General features: G+C 37.2%; 1 protein-coding gene across 3 annotated transcripts in view; it reads right to left on the bottom strand.

Moving 5' to 3' along the window:
* The window catches only part of frs2a (fibroblast growth factor receptor substrate 2a), a 34,054-nt gene extending 13,006 nt beyond the window's left edge, over positions 1 to 21,048 (bottom strand). Inside the window, exon 1 of one of the 3 annotated variants that reach the window (XM_052118554.1) lies at positions 20,654 to 21,048. The gene's annotated coding sequence lies outside the window, so the exon portion shown is untranslated. Of the gene's footprint in view, positions 1 to 933; positions 1,027 to 18,138; positions 18,190 to 20,653 lie in introns of those variants that run through there. The other 2 variants (XM_052118556.1, XM_052118555.1) reach the window with 2 other exon arrangements.
* Between the last annotated feature and the right edge of the window lie 3,732 nt (positions 21,049 to 24,780).

The raw sequence follows: 24,780 nt of genomic DNA on the forward strand, positions 1-24,780 counted from the left end.
AAAGCAAAAATCGATGTTACAATGAGGCACTTACAATGGAAGTGAATGGGCCACTTTTTGGAGGGTTTAAAGGCAGAAATGTGAAGTTCTATAAAAGAACTTTCATGAATTCTTTGAATAAATCTTGTGGATCGTTTGAGCTGTAAAGTTGTGTAAATCGTCATTTTTACAGTTGGGTTTGTTGACATCGTCATGCAATCGAAGTTGTAACATTGGCAATAATTTTACACAGAAAAGTTTAGCAAGTGACTATGACACTAAAATCATGTTAACACACATATTGTTTACGTCTTGAAACAGTGAGTATTTTAACGTTTACGCATTGGAACAGTTCACTTTAATTGTAAGTGCCTCACTGTCACCTCAATGTTTGCTTTTTTATTTTGTTTGTTTACGAAAAGGAGGTGCAAGTCAAAACTAGCTTTTGAGGTAATCAACATTATGCCACATTGAGCTTAACTTCTACTAAACCCGGAATATTCCTTTAAGGGTTCCACACGGATTTCAGAACATCAAGGAGAGTTAAATGATGAAATAATTTTTTCCATTTTTGGGCTAAACACTTTAGTTATTGTAAACAATAAAGCAGACTCCAACTTTAAAGGGATAGTTCTCCGAAAATATGTATGCACCCTTATGATGTCCTAAACCCTTCAGTTGTGAACTAAAGGAGATTCACTTTCATTGCATCTATTTTCCATACAATAAATGTGACAAAGTCGTATGGGTTTAGTGAGTAAATGATTACAGAATTGCAATTTTTGGGTGAACTATCCATTTAAGGCATCACTACAGATATAATGTGTTCTGATAACTGTAGTCTGAACTTCACTCTTGTATAACATCATTTTCACAATGTGCCAATTATGATTTCACTGACGATCATCAACACGCCCACAACAGTTTCACAGCAAACGCCCACCACAAACTCACCAAATCCATCTAGTCAGAGCTCCCACAACCTCCCTAACTCAGTCAGTGTTTGAATCCGTACGGCAGCAGATCTGGTCGGATCAGTCAGCGGCTCTGGCTCTGAACGTCTACATTCACTCATTCCTGCTGCATGTTTGGGCAATTATCACCCCACGTAATGAGGGAGGTCATGACTAGCCTACAATATCCCGCTAAACCACAGAGCATGACTCAGCCTCACTGGGACTCATATTACAACACTAATCTAAACTCAGAAAGGTCACACGACTCCTGTGCTTTAAACTACAGAGAGGAAAAACGCTGAAACCAAGCTGCTGTTTTAAGAGTTCATTATAAGGCGTACAATGGCGTCTGTAAATCATGTTAAGATTTAAAATTTGATTTGTAGATCAGCGTTTGAAAGTTAATAAGAAACAGCTCTATAATTTAACATGTCGAAGTAAAATTGGATAATTAAAATGAAAGAATTTTAGGACATGATTGGTCTCTGTGTGACAGGTGGACTTATTGAGCTCAACTGATGGCACTGGCAAGACAGACAGTCCGACTAAGCTGATCCACCAATCAGAACGTTCCTTTCAGACGTGATTATATATTAATGTGATACAGAAATACTCAAACCAGCCCGTCTGGCACCAGCAATCATGCCACGCTCCAAATCACAGAGATCAAATTTTTTTCCCCATTCTGATGGTTGATGTGAGCGTATCTGCATGATTATATACACTGCTTCACGCTATCTGCCGCAGCATCCGCGCACAACTCACCACACGCCCCACCGAGAGCGAGAACCCCATTATAGCAACCAAGAGGAGGTTACCCCATGTGACTCTACCCTCCCTTGCAACTGGGCCAATTTGGTTGCTTAGGAGACCTGGCTGGAGTCACTCAGCACACCCTGGGATTCAAACTAGCGAACTAGCAAACTCCAGGGGTGGTAGCCAACATCTTTACCACTGAGTTACCCAAGTTGCTTTCAAGTACACTACTACACCACTTCTTACGCAAAAATAACAACATATCTAAAGGTGACATTTCTTATTTCATTTAATTCTGCGTAATTGTTGTTAATAAGAAATTTAAATGACACATTTTATCCCAAGAAATTGCAAAAAAAAATACATTTAATAGAAGTATCGGTATTGAAGATATTGGACTTATTGGTACCGGATCGAAAAGAAAATAGTGGCATTGCCCATCCCGACCTAACAGTAAAGTTGTTTCAGATGCTGATATTTGGCTATTTTGAGTTTATCAGCATTGGACAATATTTGTTCCCGCTTGGTCATTTAACAGAAGTGGTCATTCCTATATTGTAACAGTGCCCGCACACTTTTTCAGACGTCTGGATTCCGGAAGTATTTTCCCCATTCATTTTTTCCATAGACTTTCCATTAAATCCTTCATGAAAGAGTTGTGAGCCATGAACCGAACCAACTTACGTCCTTCATGAGGGAACAAACTACAATCCCATGATGCATTGCGAATGATGTCATTGAATACAAAACGATGGGAATAAATACAAATATTGATTTAAGGCTGTTGATTAAAAGTATAGAAATAATATATTTTACGTTTATTGCAAAATATTCCGATATGCACATATACAGTAAGTAGTTTAAGGGTGACGGGAGACCGACTCGATTACGTCATTCACAGTGCGTCATGGGAGCGTGCGGTCGCTCCGGGGCATGTTTCGTGGGTTTCGTTGGCCGCAGTTCTCTGATTGGTGGATGTTTCTCTGCTGCACCATGGGTAATGTAGTTGTTTAGCATGAATTCCGCTATCAAACATGATTTTTAAACAATGAAGTTGAAATATCATGGACAGATGGCTTCAGCGGAAGCATATATACTATCGATGAACAGCCTCATAGTTCACGGTAGGTCTGTTTTTAAAGATTTATAAGCTACCGTTGAAAATCTATTGATGTATGGGATAAATGAATGGGATTTTTACTTCCGGAACCAAATTGTTGCGCTCTATTGCCAATGAATAATGCAGATTTCATGTTTTCATATATATTACATATATGGTGGCGTAGTGGGCAAAAGCACATAATTGGTAATCAGAAGGTTGCTGGTTCGATATCCACAGCCACCACCATTGTGTCCTTGAGCAAGGCACTTAACTCCAGGTTGCTCCGGGGGGATTGTCCCTGTATAAATGCACTGTAAGTCGCTTTGGATAAAAGCATCTGCCAAATGCATAAATGTAAATGTAAAGCAATCTTCCCAATTTTGCGTAAATCGTATTTGCTTAATTGAATCAGATATATTGGCATTATATTGGCCACTAGCCACCTTGCTCTATATATAACGGTATCAGCACTGGCATCAAGTCTACTCCTTTTGGGTCAAAGATTTCTTTTTACAACATGTTTTGCAGCGGTTAAGTATTCTAACCAATCCCAGACACGTGAGCCATGAAATGGCGAATCAGAGATGCTTAAATGAGTCAGTTAGTCCAATTAGAAATGACAACCGATCCCAATGCACACATTTTAAACAGTCTAAAGCTCAGACAAAAAGTGAAACACATAGTCGCTAATTTGGAATTATTTTGGATGTGTAATATGGCGCGCAAATCACTTTTAACAAGCAACGCGACAAAACAACAACACTCCCATTATTATCAACAAAATGTAGACATGGTGTAAAATAGTGATTTATTGTGCCGTGTAGACGGCTTAATTGAGTTTTTAATGAGAGCATGTTGTCATGCTACTACTCTGGCCAATGAGAAGTTAATTTACTGATGTATAAAACAGCATAAAGTAATTAAGCTCAGCTTGTTTTGAATCTGTCGCCTACATAAAAATATATGGCATGAAGTTGAACAAATAAGTATTTAATGTAACTTCTATTAATCTGCATTAATAATCACAATTACAATATCAAGGGAAATAACTGACGATTGTGATTTTTGTCATATTCGTGCAGACCTATTGGCCCTTAAAAATACCCATATTGGGCGACCATTAGTCATGAGACGTGCGTACTGTACACAAGACCTCCAGGGAACGATGGACAACTCGCCAAACACTTTAATTAAAAACCACAGGGGAATTGCTCCAGTTAAGATTGCACTCCTCTGACATCATCACCCTAAACAGACACCCAAAGACGAGGGTTATGAGTGTTTTGCAAACTGTATGACGGCTGAAGCCACTGTGTCTCTCCCCCGCACAATGTTCACATTCCACAGGGCACAGGGTGTGGATACAGAGGTAGTTAAAAAAATGGCTTTCTATCTCTCTCTTTCGCTCGCCCACTCCTTCTCTATTGGTTCTGCAGAGGCTTGTCAAACAGCAGCCAATCTGTGACTCACTGGATTTGCATTCTGGGAACGGTGTGGGGTCACTGGAGCACTGAAGTGTTATTCTGCATTTGTAAAGAATTCTAATAGTATAAACGCTCTGCTGGAAAAAGTGAGTCAGGAGAAGGCTCTTAACTAGCACTTTAGAGCACATATTAACAGCCATTTGATGCCATCTTATGCTATTTGGTTCAACGTCTTGCCAATTTGCATTTAAATGTATTAGCTGTCCCACGGCTCTGATGAGTTACTTACAATTGTAGTGTCACATAACAATGTGCTGTTACAATGCATGCCATGCCTCCTATTTTAAAACACTCATAACAAATTCCAGCGTAACTATCTATTTATATCCGTTGCACAAATACCATGAAATTCAGGAGTAGAATTAGAGGCTATACTGTAATTATTCTCCAGTAAAAACTAGTTTTAAAACTTTTCTGAACCTGTAGCATTTTAAACAAATATATACGGGAACCGTATATAATTACTTGATGGTTGTTGATAAGACAATGTTGTAAGAACTATTTAATAACATTTATTAATTCATAAAATATCTCATTTTAAAGGCTGTGTAAACACATATTTAAAAAATGCAATTATTTCCACTATTATTTTCACTTGCAAATGAGCATATTATTCGGCACAAATATTTGACAGATTTACATTTATGCACTTGGCAGACGCTTTTATCCAAAGTGACTTACAGAGAGCCCTTATTACATGGACAATCCCCCCCCCGGAGCAACCTGGAGTTAAGTGCCTTGCTCAAGGACACAATGGTGGTGGCTGTGGGGATCGAACCAGCGACCTTCTGATTACCAGTTATGTGCTTTAGCCCACTACACCACCACTCCAGACAGATGTTTTAAGCGCTTTACCGGTAGTAGTGAACTACCTGCAGCAAACCTTTGGGGACAATGAAGAGTTTGCCGCAAAGCTCTTTAACATGTGAAAATTACTAAATTAATGAGTGGCGAAATTTGTGGCAACTCTAGATTTGTTTTATAAGTGGATGTACGGTGCACTTTCATGTGGCGCTTGGATGTGCACTGTACATGCACTGTGCAAATAATGCTAGAAAGTCATGAGTCGAGGATTAGCATGAGCTAACCCCACACCTTTGAACATGGCATTCCAACCCTGGGAAAAAACACATCCCAATGCAACTCCCCTCCAATAACTCCAATCTTGCATTCTTCCTTATGGAACGCAATATCCAGAGTCCCAATTCAGATGTAAAGCTACACTTCTTTCCTTCTCACTGGAATGTAAACACTATTTAACATTTGGTTTCTTGGGCTTTCGGGGTTTGGAAAAATAGGATGCAGAAATGCATGCTTGCTTTAAACCATCTATTTCCAAAGGAGGGCTGTAGATAGATGTGACAGACAGCTTGACTCCATGATGAATAAGCGCCACGGCACACCCACTCATTACGACAAAGATTTATTTCAACTTTAATAGCTCTGACAGAGAAACAGTCCAGACAAGCATTTGCCTAAGTGCTCTAGTTCTCACTAAGGGTTTGTCCTCAAAAACACCAGAGGAAAGAAACAAATCTGATCTATTGATTAGACACTCGTAATAAACTTTTAGAGTGGATGGGGAAAGATTGAAGTGGGATTTATCAAGAGCAGAGGATAAAGTAGGGAGGTGGTGGAGTATCTGGATGCCCATATATTAGAGTCAGTAATTAAGAAATAAATTCCACCATTAGGCTATTTAATATGTTTGTATGCACTTGAAATTAGGGCTGGGCTAAAAAATTTTTTTTTTTATGTGGTCAATTCGATATTGATTCTCAAAAGCCATGGCTCGACCTTTTACTCTGTGCGACCCACCACTACAATAAGAGGAAATCACACAAATTTGCAACTAAATTTCTCACTATGCGACAAAAAATTTATATATTTGGCAACTGGCTGGAAAATGTTGAATTATTTGTCAAGAATAGACTGTACCTGGGGGGTAAAGATGCTGACTGCACCCCTGGAGTCACGAGTTCAAATCCAGGCCGTGCTGAGTGACTCCAGCCAGATCTCCTAACAACCAAATTGGCCCGGTTGCTAGGGAGGGTAGAGTCACATGGGGTAACCTCCTCGTGGTCACTATAATGTGGTTCTCGCTCTCGGTGGGGCGCGTGGTGTGTCGTGTGTGGATGCCGCGGGGAATAATGCGAAGCCTCCACAGGCACTACGTCTCCACGGTAACACGCTCAGCAAGTCACGTGATGAGATGCGCGGATTGACGGTCTCAGACACGGAGGAAACAGAGATTCCTCCTCCGCCACTCGGATTGAGGCGAGTCACTACGCCACCATGAGGACTTATGGTGCGTTCAGACCAGAGGCGTTGAGAGCGCCAAATTGACCGGAAGTCATTCATTTTCTACGGCAGTCAGCGTCTCTTGGCGGTGAAAAGTGGCGCATCCGTGGCCGGTGCGTCTTAGCCGTTGTGGGCGTCAGAGGATTATGGTAATGAGCTTTGACGCAGTTTGGCGGCAACCTATTAGCGTATAAGTGCTCCGCTCTAGCGAAGTCAAAAGATCACAACTGTGTAAACTTTGGTTCCCACCAAAACATTAGAAACTGATTATTGCCGTGGCAGGTTTTCCCGTAATATACGATCTGTCCCTGTTTGCTTACAGGGATATAAATTTGAAAATGATGCGTGGACAAAGGTGTCTGAAATTGTTGGTGTGCCAGATGAGTTGATGAAGTGAATATTATGGTTAATATAAAAGATTTCATGACATTTACATTTATGCATTTGGCAGACGCTTTTATCCAAAGCGACTTACAGGGACAATCCCCCCCGGAGCAACCTGGAGTTAAGTGCCTTACTCAAGGACACAATGGTGGTGGCTGTGGGGATCAAACCAGCAACCTTCTGATTAACAGTTATTTTCTTTAGCCCACTACGCCACCACCTCTCACTCATGAGGCTATACGCTACTTGTGATAGGTCGGCAAAGAGATACCGGTTGACATGTCTGGATGTTTTGTGGCCCCTTTAAATATAGTTCACAAAACCAAACATTCAGAACAAATGTTGCCATCTATTTCAACAACATCAGAGCATCCACGAATCTTCAATAGCATTGTTGGCAGGGCAACCAGAACGAATTTTGATGCTCTCGGCCTCCTCTGGTTTGAACGCATGGTTAGAGCACATTGGGAATTGGGCATTCCAAAATGGGGATTTATCCTTTTTTATATCAAAACCAAATCTGAAGAAGTACATTGTATTATAGTGCTCAAAACTATATACAAATAAAACATTGAATAATGTAAATTATACATACACATACAGTACATGCATTCTCACATTAAGCAGTTATCAGCCTATAGAACCCTTTGTGCAAATGGGTTCTAATTTGTTTGTTTGTTTTGTAAACCTTTATAAATAGAACCTTTTTGGCATAAAGGGTTCTAAAGAACCCTACTATTATACAGGTATATAGAACCCTAAAGAACCCTAAAGAGTGTAAAGAGAAATAAAGGCATAGTATAGAGGAGATAAAGCCATTCAAGTCTCTCTCGTTAAAATGCGCTAATTTATAGACACTGTTTACAGAGATGTCAAATTTCCTTAAAGAGACAGTACTTGTTTTAAACAAGTGTCAACAAATAAATAATGCCTGTAAATAGTACACATGCAATTAAACAATAAAAATATAACAAATATAATATATGCAATGTAAAAGGTTTATTGATTAAATACATTGATTTATTCATTTTTATAAAGCTAAAATGTTAAAATGATGAAAAACTAATAAAATATTATTATAAAAAAAAATAAATGAAATTTCATAATGTACATATTAGAAGGTCTCCTGTATATTAAACCACATTATCTGGGAGATCATTTATTTAATATGGAAGCAAAAGAGACATTATAACTGAAATATACCCATATGAATCTGGATCGAATCGGAAGTCTGTATCGAAACCCAGCAGTACTTGTAATAAATTCCTCTTCTTTTTTTTCTTGTGCATTTGATCTATTGTTAATGTCAATGAACCTAAAAGGATAACATAGAGTATATTTTGTTATATAGCCCTGAGAATCAAATGCAGGGGGCAAATATTGCTTCTGATACTGTTGTGTAAGCATTCACGGTTCAAGTCAGTCATGTACTTTGCAAATAAAATCGAAATCGCGAATGTACGTAGTGTTATGTTCTTTTAAATTAAATACATAAATAGTCTGCATGTGCTGCTCGCTGCTTGTGTGTAAGGTGTATGGTCACAGCTCTGTAGTGTTACACATATTACTGTATTTGTATGTATGTAGGCTGGTTCTTTTTAAGAGGACTCAGGTGTGAACACCCTTCCTTGAACCGTATTTTTATTTTCTATGAGGCACGTTTGCACATGACTTAATATGTTAATAATCATTTTGCAGTTAAAATTAATCACAACTAGATTAGATAATCATTCAGCCCTAGTGTACAATACTTGGGTCAATAAAGCATACAGATGGTGAAATACCCTTTAGTAATAGCATGATACATTATTTGGCTATGAGTATGATCAGCCATATGTGTAAAAGCAGCACACAGATCCCACTCGAGTGTGTGTGTGTGTGTGTGTGTGTGTGTGTGTGTGTGTGTGTGTGTGTGTGTGTGTGTGTGTGGGATGGGTAAGAGGCAAAGAGCTTTTCAGTGAGTGTGCACACTAATGTTGTGCTCTGTTGGTATACACAAAGAAAGAGAGAGAGAGTTCTTCCTCACGCTGTCGTGTCACCCTGGTAACCCAGCACTCCCAGTATGGCCAGCTGGTGTATGCTGAGCGACTCACACACATCAAACAAGCCCGCCAAAGTTTACTTTAACTCCCCAGAAAGAGAGACATCGTGTCAGAGCGGGGGAGGTAACAAAAGTTGTGTTTTTTTCACTTGCACATAGGCTACTCTTAAAAAAATAAAATATGCGTAAATGGAAATTTGGAAGTATTTGCGTGCCGTTTCAAAAATCTTTGTATTCAAACTAGTTCAAATAGTTTTCACCCTTTTAAAGATGTTCCCTTTTTTAAAACTTGTTCAATTAAATGTGATTATCCAATGCATCCCATTTTATTAATTTTAAACAATGTAAATTACTTCTAATACAGGCCTTTTTTTAAAAGGAAACTTTGGGGTGAATCTCATGTCTGGGCTATATTTCACCCAAAATTAAAAAAGTCATACAAAATTATATTTCAACTGCAAAAAATTAACTATTACAATCATTTAATTATATTTATATATACTAATTAAATGATTGTAATAGTTAATTTATATATATCTATATATATTAATTGTCATGACAATAATGTCGCAATATAACAACTTCTAAAAGTTTCTAAAATCCGGCTTTACTGTCATCATGCCACTTTTTTTTTATTTTTGGGCAAATGTGGAAAAAACTGATTTCCGGAATCTAGTCATAAAAATTGCATTTACCAATAAAACTCTACAAAAATAAATTTTACAGAATTTGAAAGATTTTGCTCACATTTAAATGGACGTATAAAATTTAAAAATTACCACAAAATATATTCCTACTGTATATTCACTGTAATAATAATATCATAAAAATGTATATTTAAGCTAAATAAATCCAATGTTGTATTTTAGATAATAGTTTATTTCATTTGATAAAAATAGTGCAATGTTATGTTAAAAATGAATTGTACTATTTTAATTTGATTAAGTATTATGACTTCCTTTGATTAGACTTGTAAAATGTAATTAAACTTTAAAAACATGGAATTTAGAAAATTGAAAATGGAAACACGGAATATAGGAAAATAGAAAATGGAATTTGTAAAAAATTCAAACCGACTTCAAAGGCCCCTACTAATGTGACCTGGACATGTTTTTGTAAGATTCGCCCAGTTGAAACTATGAAATAGAGGCTATTAGCTCCTCACATAGCAAACAAGCTTAAGCTTGTGTGGGAGGCGCAAGATCAGAAAGCGAGCGGCCGACCTCTCTGCAAGATCCTTCTCAAGAGAGGACAAGAGAAGGGGGAGGGAGAGAAAGAGAGAGATAAAGAGAAGTGATTGCTCAAGAGAATCCATCTGAAATACAGATATCAAGCATGGTTCAGCTCAGTCACTGAGGACAAAGAGGGCAGCCGCTGACCCTGTGTGCTTTTCACAGCTGACCTGGTGAGAGTTAAGCCGCGCTGAATCCAGGATCATATTTTAAACTCCCACTTGGTGATGTCAGCGTCAAATTACAGTGCACGCTGTAGTCCACAATAAAACATTTGAGCTATTTAATGCAGAAACATTCCCAGCAGTGATCACAATTGGATTCTTTTCAGCTACGGTATATTTACCGCAAAACTCGACCCGTATTTACGCGTGTTAGTGGAGGAATAGTTTAAGAAGACCTTGGGTTATTCATGTTCGCCTTGTCATGTGTATGTTTATTTACTGGAAGCTTTTATAATGAAATAATGAAATGCTTCAATGCAGAAAATTACTTGAACTATTTTTATTAAACGTGGAGTGGTGGTGGTGTAGTGGCTAAAGCACAGGCTGTTAATCAGGGCTGTTAATCAGAAGGTCATTGGTTTGAACCCCACGGCCACCACCATTGTGCCCTTGAGCAAGGCACTTAACTCCAGGTTGTTCCGGGGTGATTGTCCCTGTAATAAATGAATAATTGCACTGTAAGTCGCTTTGGATAAAAGCGTCTGCCAAAATGCATAAATGTAAATGTAAAATTAAACATTAATACAAATCGATAACATAAACCAGGAGAAACTCTAGGATTTGTTCCCCATTTATTAACAAATCAATTATTTCACAACTTCTATAGTTTAAAGTTGTATCAAACACCACAAAAATCTATAACTACAATGTCACTACAATGAGTGAATTAATTCAAGATGATGTTTCTATGTAATTTATGGGGCTTTTCCACTGCACGGTACAGCTCGACTCGACTCTGCTTGCTTTTTTAGGGTTTTCCACTGTGGATAGTACCTGGTACCTGGTACTTTTTTAGTACCACCTCGGTCGAGGTTCCAAGCGAGCCGAGCAGATACTGAATGTGACGTAAAAACCCTGAAGATCACTGATTGGTCAGAGAGAATCGTCACTACCGCCGTCACTGGATTTACGACACGGGACATCAACCCGCTAGTTTTAAAGTTAGCAACAGCGATAACAGTATCGTTTGTTAACGCGACTTCCGAATTGTAAATAGAAATGGATGTGCGCGACACCACGCCTTGGTCAATAATCAAGGTGCAGACGGTCCTCTTGTTAGCGACGAACAAAACGACACGAAACGAAAACATCTTTCAGGAAGTGTCTCAGCTGTTGGATGCACACGGCTACCACCGGACCTACCAACAGTGTAGGGAAAAGTTATAAAAACTTAAGTGACTACAGAACCATGAAGGACCACAACAGCCAGAATGTGGAAGTGGTTTGACCAAATGGACGCTATCTATGGAACTAGACCGGCGAGCAATGGGAGGGAGAGTGCCCGGGACTCGGCCACGGGGTTATTTGAGTCCACGATGGAGGATGGTATGTTTTGTTATGTTAACTCTATGTTCTGCTTGAAAGCTTCACTTTATTTAGTCGACCAGCTACTGGAAAGTTTGCTTCTAAAACAAACAGGCCAATTTAACTGTTACACTTGTGTAAAATCACCATCAACAACTGCTTTATGCAACACAATGAGCTAGTAGCTAACAGCTAGCGGTTGTGCTATTGTTTATGGTCTGTAATGTTTGTGACGCGTTTAAGATGATGTCACGGCAGTAGAGGTGGCGCAATTATGACGATCAGCCTATAATCCCAACCACATTGAGGCGGCACTAGGCAGTGGAAATGCAAGCTCAGAAATGTAAAGAGTCGAGTCGAACCGTAACGTGCCGTGGAAAAGTGATATTAGATTTGTTCACGGATTTGTTTTGTGACCATTTTTGTAAATCACACCTTAACCAGTGTTTGCCATCAAATAAACATCTTTTATGTGTTTTGAGTAAGAAATTAAACAATTGATAAAGCACTGAGTCGTTCACAACCGAAACAAGTCCAATAATACTTTAAATGTATCAGAGTGTGTTAAAAGTATCATCAGCATTTTCCCCACCAATGACAACAAAGCATAGCTATGATTTTGTGAACTGCTGTGCATGACTATACAAAAAGAAAACAATATTAGACTATAATTAATAATAATTGGTTCAATTGCCTCCTGATGTCATTGTGAAGTCATCAGTCACTTTAACTCATAATTCATCCAACCACTTTCTCTCCCTGAATGAGATTACCAAAGCAAATGATTGACAAAGGACAAATCCCCTCCTCTCCTTCAGTCGGTCAACAGATCCTAATCCTCGCTCCTACAGTGAAGGGTGCAGTTGTTAAGTGTCAATGTAAATCAAAGATATGCTCCTTCACAGCCCGCACTCGAATGCTGTTGGCTCGTGCTATAGTCAGTCTTTACAGGCATGAAAAGCCACTAAAGTGGTCTCGTGCTTCAAACTAGCGCTCGTTGAATTTAATAGCGAGAGATGTTAGTGAACGAGAAATATGAGTTGGTGTATGGAGGAGAACAAGAACGATTTGTTTGCTTTTTGATTCGTTCAAAAAGACTGTTATGTTCACGAAAGAAACATCACGACTAGAAGCAGTGTAGAAAGCGCATACTAAGCGTTGCGTTGCCTCAAGGATATTTATGAACCATGTGAAATTTCAGCGCTAATGTTGAATGCATATTATGGAAACACTGGATTATAATTGAATGCCAGGTAAAGTCAATTGTGGCTGGGTTATTCACATTTGCCCAAGTTACTCCCTTAAAATGCTCCAAGGAGTTGAGTGTGAGATATTCTTCAGTTCAACTTTAAAGTTTACTCTAAAACCTTAACAAACAAAAGGAGCTTTACTGTTCAAATCGCAAACTGAAGGTTATGTGATGAATGGTTCTGGCTCTCCGTCTCATTGTTGAATGATTCTTCCAATGATGATTCAGCACAATTCTTCCAACATGGATATTCTGATCAAAGAATTACAGAAATGCTAAATGAAGCTATTTCACTGCAAACTGAGCCACTGAAAAGACCTGGACGCCCTTCACAACTCTTCCTTTATTCTACAGAACTCAGAATTGTCTCAAAGCCGATACATTTTAATCTGAGTATAATTTTTTTTTTCTGCCATGCATAAACACATACAACCGTATCAACTCTAACAAGTTCCTGATGAGTTCCGTTTAACCAAAAAACTTAGCCAAGCTCACTTAAGTGAGGAAGGTGGCAAACCACCTAAAACTATGCTAAATACTTTATTTATCATTGATAAAACATAAGCAACAACCCATGTGCAAAGTGCCCATTCTATTAGTGCCAGTTCCAAAATCTAGCCTATCGACAGCATCGTCAAAGGAAATAATTTGTTTTCAAAAAAACATTTAAATTAATATTTTGTGGCAAGAAATGGTATGGAAACCCTCTGGAATGAACAGATTAATAAATGTCATTCATTGTCCATAAAATGGGATCTCATCTTCCTCTAATTCACAACTATAGACAAACACAATGTGCTTATGCTAACAACACACAAACAATAATAATCTTTCATGTCTTTATCAAACACGTCCCATTAAACATTCACAGTGCTGTGGATAAAGTAAGCAAACCCTTGGATTTAATAACTGGTCAATCCTCCTTTGGCAGCAATAACCTCAACCGAGTGTATCCGGTAGCTGCGGATTTGACCTGCACAAAATTCATCCTCACAGAACTGCTTCAGCTCAGCCATATTCGCAGCATGTCTGGTGTGAACGGCTCTCTTGAGGTCATTCCACGGCACCTCTATTGGGCTCTGAATGGGACACTTCACAAGGTGCATTTTCTTTTTTTGAAGCCATTCTGTGGTGTCACTATCCTGCTGCAACTTCTATTGAGCTTCAGCTGACGCACAGCCACCCTGACATAATCCTGTTGGATATCTTGATAAACTTGTGAATTAATTTTTCCCTCGATGATGGCAAGCGCTCCAGGACTCGAAGCAGCCCCAAATCATGATGCTCACTCCATCGATGTTTTCATGTCGTATGCGTTGCCCTTTTTATGCCATATGTAGTGCTGTGTGTTTATCCCAAAGAATTAAACCTTAGTTTATCAGTCCAAAAAAAACACTATAGTACTAAATCATCTCCATTTATTGACAATTTGTCTAACTGTGGACAGATGAATTTCTAACGGCCACTTCTAGAGAGAGTACCTATAGTACTAAATCATCTCCATTTATAGACAGTTTGTCTAACTGTGGACAGATGAATATCTAACGGCCACTTCTAAAGAGAGTACCTATAGTACTAAATCACCTCCATTTATAGACAGTTTGTCTAACTGTGGACAGATGAATATCTAACGGCCACTTCTAGAGAGAGTACCTATAGTACTAAATCATCTCCATTTATTGACAATTTGTCTAACTGTGGACAGATGAATATCTAACGGCCACTTCTAGAGAGAGTACCTATAGTACTAAATCACCTCCATTTATAGACAATTTGTCTAACTGTGGACAGATGAATATCTAACGGCCACATCTAGAGAGAGTACCTAATATAGTACTAAATCACCTCCATTTATAGACAATTTGTCTAACTGTGGACAGATGAATATCTAACGGCCACTTCTAGAGAGAGTACATATAGTACTAAATCATCTCCATTTATAGACAATTTGTCTAACTGTGGACAGATGAATATCTAACGGCCACTTCTAGAGAGAGTACATATAGTACTAAATCATCTCCATTTATTGACAATTTGTCTAACTGTGGACAAATGAATATCTAACGGCCACTTCTAGAGAGAGTACATATAGTACTAAATCATCTCCATTTATAGACAATTTGTCTAAGTGTGCAGATGAATATCTAACGGCCACATCTAGAGAGAGTACCTAATATAGTACTAAATCACCTCCATTTATAGACAATTTGTCTAACTGTGGACAGATGAATATCTAACGGCCACTTCTAGAGAGAGTACCTATAGTACTAAATCACCTCCATTTATAGACAATTTGTCTAACTGTGGACAGATGAATATCTAACGGCCACATCTAGAGAGAGTACCTAATATAGTACTAAATCACCTCCATTTATAGACAATTTGTCTAAGTGTGCAGATGAATATCTAACGGCCACATCTAGAGAGAGTACCTAATATAGTACTAAATCACCTCCATTTATAGACAAATTGTCTAACTGTGGACAGATGAATATCTAACGGCCACTTCTAGAGAGAGTACCTATAGTACTAAATCACCTCCATTTATAGACAATTTGTCTAAGTGTGCAGATGAATATCTAACGGCCACTTCTAGTGAGTACCTATAGTACTAAATCATCTCCATTTATAGACAATTCGTCTAAGTGTGCAGATGAATATCTAACGGCCACTTCTAGAGAGAGTACCTATAGTACTAAATCACCTCCATTTATAGACAGTTTGTCTAACTGTGGACGGATGAACATCTAACGGCCACTTCTAGAGAGAGTACCTATAGTACTAAATCACCTCCATTTATAGACAGTTTGTCTAAGTGTGCAGATGAATATCTAACGGCCACATCTAGAGAGAGTACCTAATATAGTACTAAATCACCTCCATTTATAGACAATTTGTCTAAGTGTGCAGATGAATATCTAACGGCCACTTCTAGAGAGAGTACCTATAGTACTAAATCACCTCCATTTATAGACAATTTGTCTAACTGTGGACAGATTAATATCTAACGGCCACATCTAGAGAGAGTACCTAATATAGTACTAAATCACCTCCATTTATAGACAATTTGTCTAAGTGTGCAGATGAATATCTAACGGCCACTTCTAGTGAGTACCTATAGTACTAAATCATCTCCATTTATAGACAATTCGTCTAAGTGTGCAGATGAATATCTAACGGCCACTTCTAGAGAGAGTACCTATAGTACTAAATCACCTCCATTTATTGACAATTTGTCTAACTGTGGACAGATGAATATCTAACGGCCACTTCTAGAGAGAGTACCTATAGTACTAAATCATCTCCATTTATAGACAATTTGTCTAAGTGTGCAGATGAATATCTAACGGCCACATCTAGAGAGAGTACCTAATATAGTACTAAATCACCTCCATTTATAGACAATTTGTCTAAGTGTGCAGATGAATATCTAACGGCCACTTCTAGTGAGTACCTATAGTACTAAATCATCTCCATTTATAGACAATTTGTCTAAGTGTGCAGATGAATATCTAACGGCCACTTCTAGAGAGAGTACCTATAGTACTAAATCACCTCCATTTATAGACAATTTGTCTAACTGTGGACAGATGAATATCTAACGGCCACTTCTAGAGAGAGTACCTATAGTACTAAATCACCTCCATTTATAGACAATTCGTCTAAGTGTGCAGATGAATATCTAACGGCCACTTCTAGAGAGAGTACCTATAGTACTAAATCACCTCCATTTATTGACAATTTGTCTAACTGTGGACAGATGAATATCTAACGGCCACTTCTAGAGAGAGTACCTATAGTACTAAATCATCTCCATTTATTGACAATTTGTCTAACTGTGGACAGATGAATATCTAACGGCCACTTCTAGAGAGAGTACCTATAGTACTAAATCATCTCCATTTATAGACAATTTGTCTAAGTGTGCAGATGAATATCTAACGGCCACTTCTAGAGAGAGTACCTATAGTACTAAATCATCTCCATTTATAGACAATTTGTCTAAGTGTGCAGATGAATATCTAACGGCCACATCTAGAGAGAGTACCTATAGTACTAAATCACCTCCATTTATAGACAATTTGTCTAACTGTGGACAGATGAACATCTAACGGCCACTTCTAGAGAGAGTACCTATAGTACTAAATCACCTCCATTTATAGACAGTTTGTCTAACTGTGGACAGATGAATATCTAACGGCCACTTCTAGAGAGAGTACATATAGTACTAAATCACCTCCATTTGTAGACAATTTGTCTAAGTGTGCAGATGAATATCTAAGCTCTTACAAGGCATGGTCCACATCAGCAGATGCTTCTTGTGAATAGCAAACTAATCGACACCTACAATCTCGTTTTGTTAACTGGAAGCCAGGTTTGCGAACTCCTGACTCTAATTAGCTTTGTTGATGTCATTAGCCTGGGGGTTCATACTTTTTCCAATCTACACTGTAAATGTTTGAATGATGTATTCGATATGTACACAAACAATACAATAATGTGTGTTATTAAAGTTATTAAAATTTAAAACCATATTTTAAGACAAACGTATACACAAATGCAGTTAATTCCAAAGGGTTCACATACTTTTTCTTGCCACTGTAAGTGCTTGTTTCATTTCAGCTATTTTTTGTAGATCTTATTTACTGTAATTACAACGTTATGTATCCTACAGGTCAGCATTACATCAACTATTCGTCAGTGTTCTCTCTAGATATCAGTATCTGCAATTGAAAAACCCAAATCACTCAACCACTAATTGACACACAACACTATTAAATGCTTAACAGTCATAAACGTTTACTTTCACGTTCCCAAATCCCAAAATGAATATAGACAAGTTAATGCATTCCAAGCATCGTTCTGCTGATAAGAGTAAATAATGTGAATTGTGCCCGAGAAAATGTAAAATGTAATAACGGGACCAATAAAGGCAGTGCTGAGTCACTGGACAAACAGCACAAACACAGACTGAGGTAGCATGTGTTACACTGTGTATTCTGCACGCTGTTAACAGACTACTCTTATGATCTGTAGCCATGCAATCTGGCTTTTCCATCTTAATCTTCACATCTATCAACACAAGCACATTTGTAGCATGAAGAGTTGCCCTCAAGCCACTTACCTTTAGGTTTCTACTCAGACTTGTAGAATCCTTGAACCGCACATATCAGTGTGAAAAAAGGTTGTGGTTTTTCTTTGTCATCACACCCAAAGTTTCTTCACTTAAGTGCAATCATTTTAGTTAACTGCCATGACTTCAGATGTGACCTAAAATACACCACACCCATTACAAACGTGCCAAATATGTACCAATAAGCTCCATGCCATCTAGACGCATATCAATCTTATAAGAAGGTTTCTTTGATGGGCAGGTCTCCAGTCATTGTATTCATTATTAGTGGTCAAATGCCGAAGTAGGAAAGTAGGATAGCCGATAGCCAGTTTAATGCTGATAGATAAAACAATTTAAAGAGTGCAAATGCGATACACACCAAATTGCAAAAAAACGTATTTCACACTATTTACTCAAAATTCACAAAATTTTACATTTGCATTGCTCAAAAGTGCTGTTGAACTTCCAGATCCTTGTCACGTGAGGCATGTCCACCTGGGTCAACAAGTAAGAATCGGCTAAACGGTTACTTTAGCATGGTCAGGCTTCAGGCTGGGTTCTAGAAACCACTAAATCCTTATGGAGCTCTGAGAATGAATGCTGGTGGTGGAGTGTTACGAATCACACCGATAAAAGCTGACTGTTAGTACTACTTAAAGGTGCACTGATACTGAACATTGTTTACAAATCATTAGATGGAACATGTATAAAGAAATGTTGAATAAAAGATTGCTAAAATGTGACAAAATGTCTATATAGCAGTTAATGTGAATGGAACGGTGCTTTAAAACATGTTTATTATAGCAAGCTAAAGAATGGTCTGTACGTCCTTACAATGCAAGTGAATTGTGATCAAAGGTTTACCGCTCAAAAAAGCATATAAAGGCAGCATAAAAGTAATCCAATATGACACCAGTGGTTAAATCTATAACTTCAGAAGCAATATCATAGGTGAGGGTGAGAAATTGACCAATATTGAGCAATATTTAAGTCTTTTTTTACTATAATTGTGAGATTTGTAGAAACTAATAATGCATTATAATCTATAAATAGGTAAGTATTATAATGCATTAAAATATATGCATAGGTAAGCATTAAAATGCTTTATAATATATGAATAGGTAAGTATTAAAATGCATTAAAATATGTGCATAGGTAAGTATTATTATGCATTAAAATATATGCATAGGTAAGCATTAAAATGCATTAAAATATATGCATAGGTAAGTATTATTATGCATTAAAATATATGCATAGGTAAGCATTAAAATGCATTAAAATATATGCATAGGTAAGTATTATTATGCATTAAAATATAATAATATGTAAGTATTAAAATGCATTAAAATATATGCATAGGTAAGTATTATTATGCATTAAAATATATTCATATATAAGTATTAAAATGCATTAAAATATATGAATAGGTAAGCATTAAAATGCATTAAAATATATGCATAGGTAAGCATTAAAATGCATTAAAATATATGAATAGGTAAGTATTAAAATGCATTATAATATATTAATATGTAAGTATTAAAATGCATTATAATACATGAATAGGTAAGTATTAAAATGCATTATAATATATGAATAGCTAAGTATTAAAATGCATTATAATATATGAATAGCTAAGTATTAAAATGCATTATAATATATTAATATGTAAGTATTAAAATGCATTATAATACATGAATAGGTAAGTATTAAAATGCATTATAATATATGAATAGCTAAGTATTAAAATGCATTATAATATATGAATATGTAAGTATTAAAATGCATTATAATACATGAATAGGTAAGTATTAAAATGCATTATAATATATGAATAGCTAAGTATTAAAATGCATTATAATATATGAATAGCTAAGTATTAAAATGCATTATAATATATGAATATGCAAGTATTAAAATGCATTATAATATATGAATAGCTAAGTATTAAAATGCATTATAATATATGAATAAGTAAGTATTAAAATGCATTATAATATATGAATAGCTAAGTATTAAAATGCATTATAATATATGAATAAGTAAGTATTAAAATGCATTATAATATATGAATAGCTAAGTATTAAAATGCATTATAATATATGAATAGCTAAGTATTAAAATGCATTATAATATATGAATAGGTAAGTATTATAATGCATTATAATATATGAATACGTAAGTATTATAACGCATATACAATGTTACCAAACATTTCTAATTTTATTTTTTATTTATTTTTTCGTATTATTTGTAGGTATAGGCTACTTTGATTTGAGTTTATTGAAACACACATGCTTTAACACGTCGGGGTCACACTTTCTTACACTAGAGAAAATATAAGTTTTAATCTCTGTTTTACACCAAATTAACCGACCCAAAAGAGAAAATATAAGCCCCAAAGTATTGTTTTGTTTGTATTATATAATAGTAAGCGAAGCTACTATGCTAATTACGTAGCCAGCTAATAACTAATAACAGCAAAGCGGTTTTAATGTTATGAAATATGAAGTAAATGTGTACTTACTATAGTCATATCATGCGTGTAGATGAGGCCAATAAACGTGTTTTTCCAGTCAGATGTATGAAATCTCTTCACAGGACTCATCGCCCGAATGAAACTCCCTCACACAGACCAAAACCAGCTAAACTTATCCATCTCTCCATCGCTCACACTCCAGAAACAGGAAAAAGAAGAGGAGGAAACACTTAAAAAGGTAATCCCGACCGATACGTGAAGCCTGGTTGTTTTCGTTGTGATTTTTGTCTAAATAAATTCTAATTTCGCTTGATGAACTGCAACAGATCCAATGTGAGCTCGAGCAGCTCCGTTCTGACTCTCATCAGGCCCAAGAGAGAGAAAGAGAGAGAGCTGCCCCATTACCAGAACCCCTCTACCAAAAATAAGCTTACAAGGTTCAATAGTATCCATCTGCAGAGCCGCAGAGTCATACGTCACAGCAGTTTCAGGCCAGCAGCTATGGAGTTAAATATATGCCACAATTCTGCGCGCGCAAGTTGAAATTGTGAGTGCAAAAAATTTTCTGCATGCGCAAGATTAAATTTTGTGCGCACATAAATGTTTCTGCATACACAAGATGAAATAGAGCAAACAATAAGTAATTTTGCATGGTTAAGATGATATTTTGAGCACACATGAATGTTTCTGCACGCACATGATGAAATAGAGCAAACAAAAAGTTATTTTGCACATGCAGGATGATATTTTGAGTGCACTAAAATGTTTCTGCACGCACACAAGATAAAATAGAGCAAACAAAATGTTATTTTGCACGCGCAAGATGATATTTTGAATGCACAAAAAAAAGATTCTGCGTGCACAAGATGAAATTGAGCAAACAAAAAGTAATTTTGCATGCGCAAGATGATATTTTGAATGCACAAATATTTTTCTGTGTGCACAAGATGAATTAGAGCAAACAAAATTTTATTTGAAAAGTTTATTTGAATGTGAATTTGCTCAGAATTCTTACATTTTGCTTTCTCCTCCTACCCACTCTGCGTGCAAAATAACTTTTTGTATGCTCAAAATATTGTAAACAATTTTTGTGCACTCTAAATATAATTTTGTGTGTGCAGAATTGTGGCACAAGTATAACTCCATAGAGATTAGGGCGGAGCTAATGGCAAAACAACAATCATGGCGGAGAACACTTTGTTGTCTTAGTAACATCTTAATAAATCCATCGTTATTTGGTGAACAGTGAATCTATATTAATGCTTATTTTTGATATGCTTACTACTGAATATGTAGGTGTGTTTTTTGTTATTCTTATTGAAGCTTGAATTTTTTGTCATGCTTTATTAAATCAAATATTTTTCAGGGGGGCATTTCGATTACCACTGCAATACTCAAACCAGCCCGTCTGGCACCAACAATGTGATTATCGAATCAGCTAATTGTGTGGCAGCAGTGCAGTGCATAATCTGGTGGTTCGGTTAATGTTCACATCAACTATCAGAATGGGGAAAAAATGTGATCTCAGTGATTTGGACCATGGCATGATTGTAGCTGCCAGATGGGCTGGTTTGAGTATTTCTGTAACTGCTGATGTCCTTGGATTTTCACGTACAACAGTCTAGAATTTACTCTGAATGTTGCCAAAAACAAAAATCATCGAGCCAGATATTTGCTGGATTCCATTTCTAAGATAACGTTGCCTAGTGTTGCAGTTTGTTGTCTCTGTTGAATAGCGGAAGAGAAGGTATTACTGAGCCAAGGCTCTCGGGAGCATGCTTAAATGTCACATCCTTTGGATTTTCCGCTCCCTTCACATGAAAATCAGTCTACAGGCATTAATAGGCAACCTAGGAAGTCCGGGAAGGGCTCATTTTTTAAATTGCTTGAAAATGTTTACATACTGCACCTTTAAGAATATTACATCAGACTGAAAGTAATCAAATGGTCTTACAGAACTATTAACAGTGTATACTGATTATAACCAGCATATTGGCAACACTCTTCCATATAGAACTCAAAATGGTTCTCGTTCGCTTCATATTTGGAACCCCTAAAAGGTTCTAAATAGAACCCTTTTTTTTTAATTCTGGAACCATATCTGGAATGCCCAATTCCCACTACTTAGTATGTTCTTGTGGTTACTCGCCTCAATTCGGGTGGCAGAGGACAAGATTCAGCTTATCATGTGACTCATTGTGCATGACACCGCGGAGACTCACAGCATGTGGAGGCTCATGCTACTCACCACAACTCACGCCCCACTGAGAGCGAGAACCACTAATCATGACCACGAGGAGGTTACCCCATGTGACTCTACCCTCCCTAGCAACCGGCCCAATTTGGTTGCTTAGGAGACCTGACTGGAGTCACTCAGTGCGCCCTGGATTCGAACTCGCGACTCCAGGGGTGATAATCAGCGTCTATACTCATAAAAAGAATATTAAAGGCTTCCTTGAGCAAAGTGAAAAGATTATATAGACCCTTTATGGTTTCCCAACATGAATCGTAACATGTGGTTTTGTTTAGTTTTTAAATTTCATTTTTGTTTTATTACTAGAATAATGTTTAATTGATATGTGAATTAAAAAGTTAATGTGCAAGATGGGTTATTTTTAACCTATCTTGCACATTTTTCCATTTTTATGGTTTATATTTATATTTTACCCTCTAGATGAAAAATTCATCCACCTATTTATGAACTCTTATAGACAAATCTCAGAAGAGGGTTGCAATAACTGACCACTGGTATTTTTAGGATGAAGGTGCTGTTATGATTGCACTTTATCAACCTCTTGTGGAGCCAAAAAGCACAACATCTTTTAAATCGAAGTCTCTTTAGCCAGTTTCCCAACCTTTTGTGTTTTAAAGATTCAAGTATTGCAACATAATTGCAGTATTAAAATCTTGTAGAGCATTTGCTTTTGTTTCACACATGACAATAAAAGAGCTCAAGCTTAACACTATGCATGTGCACAATTGTATTTTTACTCTGTGTTTGTGCATTGTGGGATTTAAATGTATCCAAATGGCTCGAGTGTTTTGAATACGTTCACTAAAAAACATTCAGGTCCATTTAATGATTCAGTGACCATTTCTGGTGATGCCAGCAGGTGACAAATGAGTGTCCTGTGTGAAATGAGTTGGTCACTGAATCAACGATCAAAAGAAAATGTTAATCCTTTAAAATGTGTTTGTCTACAGACCTACAAAGAGACTTTAGTAGAAGTTTTTGAGCATTATAAGAACAAAGCAAATCTCTCATTTCCCTACAGTTTGTAAGCTGCTGACGGGCGCTTTAAGGTACCTTTGGTCCCACGGGCTCTCTGGTCCGCAGATGTCCCCTTCCATTTGTGGATCTGGGGAGGGAGGAGGGGGGCTACTGTGCTTTGAACAAGCACTACACAGATGTCGTTAAGGGTTGTGCACTGTCACCATGTCAACAACCACGTCTCCCGCTAAAAGCGTTTAAACATGCTCCTCCCGCGAACATGGATGGGGAAAATGGGCCCCATGGCTGCAACCTGGGTCCTGTGGGAGTTGTAGGCCCCTGGGCTTCAATCCGTATAAGCCTGTGCATTAAGGCGCCCCTGACTGCTGAGCATAACTTCTCTCAAAAGACAACAATAATAGTCTTATATACAGTTTATCGACTGCACACGAACATAGAAATAAATAACAGGAGCTGACATTAAACACAGCTTTACATATTTAACACAGATCTACTAATCTGCTTAAATTGCCAATCACACTATTCCCTCACAAACATGATGTAAAAGCACCACTTAATGAAGACTTGTGCGCTGATATAAACTCCACTTACAATGTGTTTAACAGAAGGATTGTCCTTTGTTTTTTCTCTGCAGTGCATTTCACGTAATGCTGCCAATCAAGAACGATATGCAGATTAATAACTCTCATTTGTGTATTACTCTAGATTACTCATTTAGATCAACATCAATGCTGATAAAATACATGAATTAATGAGCATTGTTGAAAGAAACTTTGTAGAGATGAACGGAGCGACGTTGATTAGACTGTCTGACTGACGGCTGTTACGTAAGGGTTGTTTCGGCTCATGAAACTCACCTGTGATTGGCTGGAAGGTCGCTCAATCAGCCCAAAGTAACAAAACGCAAAACATAATGTATAAATCCACCATTTGGACTTGGTAT

The sequence above is a fragment of the Xyrauchen texanus genome, chromosome 45, assembly GCF_025860055.1.
Source record: "Xyrauchen texanus isolate HMW12.3.18 chromosome 45, RBS_HiC_50CHRs, whole genome shotgun sequence".
Lineage (NCBI taxonomy): Eukaryota > Metazoa > Chordata > Actinopteri > Cypriniformes > Catostomidae > Xyrauchen > Xyrauchen texanus.